We start from the raw sequence: 4,591 nt of genomic DNA on the forward strand, positions 1-4,591 counted from the left end.
CCTAAGAAAAGATATAAATGTGGTAAACTCAATAGTCCTTTCCACACACACAGAGGAGGAAACTGGAAATATGACAGGAAATATGGCTAGCTTGATATAGATATAATGGAAACCAGATCAAAGAGTCATTCTTTTTACCTTCTGCTCCTCCACCTCATAGCTTCGTGAGTAATTTACCTTCAGAGATTAATATGCACGTTATCTGTTTAAAGGAATCACTTTGTTTAGTAAAAAATTCTTATTTAGTAAGGGGGTGTTAATTTTAGACAACTCTTTGGAATGTGGGATCTTGACTGCCTTGGGGTTTTGAATATCTCTGCCTAAAGAAGCACATACCTTTTTAGCACCACTCCTGAGGCAGTGCAGCTCCAATGCAAAATTCACAGAGGGACACTGCTGGCATCATTTGTCTTCTGAATAGGCTTAGTAGGAGCAGTCCTGCTATGCGTGATAACAGTCTACTACTGAGGGAACAGAGATCTGCTTTTTCTATTCAGACTTCAAGCTGTAGGATTCATAGATGTTAGGGTCAGAAGGGACTTCAATAGATCATCGAGTCCGACCCCCTGCATAGGCAGGAAAGAGTACTGGGTCTAGATGACCCCAGCTAGATGGTTCTTATGGCCATTATTTCTTGTAACCCCCAGGGGTGCCTTGGTGAGTAAAGCCTCACCAATTCCCTTCTGTGCCCCTGTGATGAACTTATAGGCAGCCACAAGGTCGCCTCTCAACCTTCTCTTGTGGAGGCTGAAGAGGTCCAGGTGCCCTAGTCTCTCTTCATAGGGCTTGGCCTGCAAGCCCTTAACCATACGAGTGGCCCTTCTCTGGACCCTCTCCAGGTTATCCACATCCCTCTTGAAGTGCGGCGCCCAAAATTGCACACAGTATTCCAACTGCAGTCTGACCAGCGCCCAATAGAGGGGAAGTATCACCTCCTTGGTTCTGTTCGTTATGCATCTGCTGATGCACGATAAAGTGCCATTAGCTTTTCTGATGACTTCATCACACTGACGATTCATGTTCATCTTGGAGTCCACTAGGACTCCAAGATCCCTTTCTGCTTCCATGCCACCAAGCAGGTCATTTCCTAGACAGTAGGTATGCTGGACATTTTTCCTCCCTAGGTGCAGCACTTTGCATTTTTCCTTGTTGAATTGCATTCTGTTGTTTTCTGCCCATACGTCCAACCTGTCCAGGTCTGCTTGTAGTTGTTCCCTGCCCTCCGGCGTGTCCACTTCTCCCCACAGTTTTGTGTCATCCGCAAACTTGGACAGAGTACACTTCACTCCCTCGTCCAAGTTGCTGATGAAGGATGTAGAGTTCCTCTTTGGCAGTGCAGTGTCTAGCTGAACCTAGGATTGGTATAAAAGATGACTGATTCTGGCCTCAACTAAGATGGAGGTAATGTTAGTAGATAAGTGGAGATAGGCAAAGGAAAGAGTAGCTTTGATGGGGAGTTGATCCATCTAACCATGCTATTTGATTATTTTAGAAACTCAGTGTGATCCTCACCTACTGCTAGATATTCCTGTCCCAGCAGTGATTTTCTTCTCAGCAGTGATTGATGAGGACAGCTAAAGCAGACTTCTAGAAAAAATCTTGGTATTAATGCATTCCAGGATTTGCAGTCATTTTCAGTTTGTTTCTCAGATCTAGGTTTGGGCCCGTGAAGCCCTAAAGCTAAATATCTGATTTGGCTCTCCCAGTATGGTGCTGCTGCTGCAGTTTGTCTAATGGTGACACTCGAATTAACAGCCATTGGTTTACAATGGAAAAGGCTGATGGAAGGATACTCCGAGGTTCCTCTACCCAAATCCATTTGCTGTTTTGGCCTGAATTGAGTTGTAAGGTCTGTTACAAGGGTATGTATTTCTGTATGCTTTTTGCTAGGAATGGGATCTTTCTATTAATATTTAGTGGTTCCATTTGCATTTATCAATTCTGTTTATTTGTGGAGTGCCAGGAGGATAAATTAACCTGATCCCTAGTAATTTTCACCAGGGTCATCTTTGTATTTTGGAGGAAACCATTAACTTATGACTAGAAAGGCTCAACTTCTGGAGCCACTGCTGCCCTTTCTTATACTCCTGAACATCTCGTTCGTAATTCTCTTCAACCAGTGCTTAGTGGGTAATGCTGAGACACCCGACTCATCTTGGAAGTTGCGAACAGGTGAGATGAGAGGGAGAAGCCTGTGTGAATCCAGATTGTTCCCATCCCTCAGAAAGTCATCTAGTCCAGCCCCCTGCTCAAAACAGGATCAGGCTTGGTACTCCTACTTTAAGGGCAGGTAGGCTGCAGATGAAGCAGGCTGCAGGTGTGGCAGGAGAAAATCAGGAGCCACATGACCCAGAAGGGGAGGGGGCTGGGCTTACATGATATAAGCCCAGGGCCTGGCCTGGAGAGCAGAGTTTCTGAGTGGAAGAGCTGTAGTAAGGTTCTTCGTTAACAGCTGAACTGGAATAAGCAAGACTGGTTGTTTAGGGATTGAGACTGTAGGAGCAGTGGAGGTCTCAACTGGCCCTGGAGCGGGGCTAGGACCTGAAGAATAGCGGCCAAAGCTGGGGGCTACAGCTGTAGAGGGGCGAGAGCAGGCAGGGCCAGGGAGTCCATAGCTCAGGAGGGTTAAGAAGCAGGGCCAGGGAGACCATAGCCCAGTGGGGCTGGAGAAAAAACCAGGCTGACTCCAGGAGAACGAGCAGGGGCAGGGAGCCTTGAGGTCTTAACTAGTCTAGGAATGAGGCCAGGATTCAGAAATAGGGGCCAAAGATTGAGCAAGGGCCACAGCCAGAGACTACTGGGGCCAAGGAACCTGGAGATCTCAGTTAGCCTAGGAGTGGGGCTGGGGATTGGGGTCAGATGCTGAGGAGGGCCACAGATGAAGACTAACAGGGTAGGGACCTGCAGCCTAGAGAAGCATGGAGCTAGGGCTGGAAGCCCAGCATCTGGGAAAGGCAGTGGAGGAGATGGGGCCAGAGGCCAGTGGCCAAGAAGATGGAAAGGAGACGAGGGACCCAGGGCTGCACCTGGGAGTTGTCAGGATAAATGAAGTTCTCAGGTGTGGGTGGAAAAAAACAGGCCTGAGCCCAGGAGGGGTAGAGAATGCAGGCCTGAACTAAGGAATAATTGGTTTGCAAGGCTTGGGTGTGGCTATAAGGGGATACAATGTGGCTAAGTAATTAGCTGTTATGATGACAAGCAGTGACCCCTGGGTCCATCACTATAAGATCTTGTTTGGGGAGCCCTGGTGCAGCCTCCCTTAGTTATCATAAAGACATAATCGCACCAAGGCATGACAGACAAGCTGAAGGGGAGATTGCCTTAAGAGAGTAGAGGGGGTAAGGCAAGATGCCATTACACTCACATTATCCAATATATTAATTGCTCATGAGAAGTGAGTGTGCAAGCACATAAAGCATTCTTATTTCCCTTGCTGCCTTCCTGGAAACAGCCCTAGTTATTTTTAGGGACACGTTGTTTATGTAATTTTAAGAATAGACTGGACAGAACACACGGATAGTTTATATAGGATATGGGCAGATTTCACAGGGTTGTAGAATTACAAACTAGTCAAGGCTGCATCAAAAATAGCAGTGGATGAGACATATTTCTGATGTACTCCACAGTGTAGCTTTTGAAGTCAAACCTGTCCTCCCTATCAAATGTAAGGAGGAGTTGACAATCCTAGTGTTTTACTTTCTCTACCACCATTGAGGTTGTGCCTCTGTGATAGTCCCAATTCTAATTCTCTGGAGTTGCAAGCCCTGCATGTGACCTGAGTTTTTAAAAGCTAAATGTGAAAGCAAGCCTCTTCCACTATTGCTGAACTATCACTCCACAAAGTTGGCTTTTTGTGTGGTGGGTGGTTGAGGGCTTTCACCATTCTCAATCTGTACCACAACTTGTCCAGTCTTGGAACATGACACAAATTAGAAGTGAACAGAGGTCCTAGACACCCTCTCTATCTGTGGCAAGGGTAATACTCAGCAGTCCCTACAGAAAAGCCATTGAATCGGCTGGTTATAAACAGATTATAGGAGCTATGGCAGCTCTCAGACACAACTGGGACTGGTGTCAATGTTAAGCTAAGTTTAAAGCTTTGAGTGTCCAGAACAAGATGGCTCAAGATGTCCTTTGTGGTTTGGGGGCCCAGCAGATAACGTCCTCTTAGTGGGAGGAACTATCCCAGATCTTTACTGAGGACAACTCCATCAAACATTGCTTCATTGGATTAATCTCTAAGTTGGCAAAGTTGTCTAGTGGTAGCCTTGCCATTAAATCAGTAGGATTTCGAGGAGTCTTCTGCCAGGAGGATCCTAGGGAGTCTTTGCTTCTGTTTGGGACCTAGCATGAGATATACTGTTTATCAGGACAGGACAACTCAGAAGGCACATATATCAGGGAGAACTAGTTAACTATTCTGTTCTTATCTCAACCAATCACCTGCCCCTCATCTTCCCAGTATGCCGGGCCCAGTCACGTAGAGCAGGGATTTTTCAACCTTTAAGGAGTGTATCCCTTCTGGGTACACTTCTGGCAGAGCGGTGGAAAGGGGGCAGTGGTGGCTGGACATTGGGGGGGCGGGGGGGGG

This window comes from Alligator sinensis, unplaced genomic scaffold (assembly GCF_000455745.1).
Source record: "Alligator sinensis unplaced genomic scaffold, ASM45574v1 scaffold249_1, whole genome shotgun sequence".
NCBI classification, from domain to species: Eukaryota; Metazoa; Chordata; order Crocodylia; family Alligatoridae; genus Alligator; species Alligator sinensis.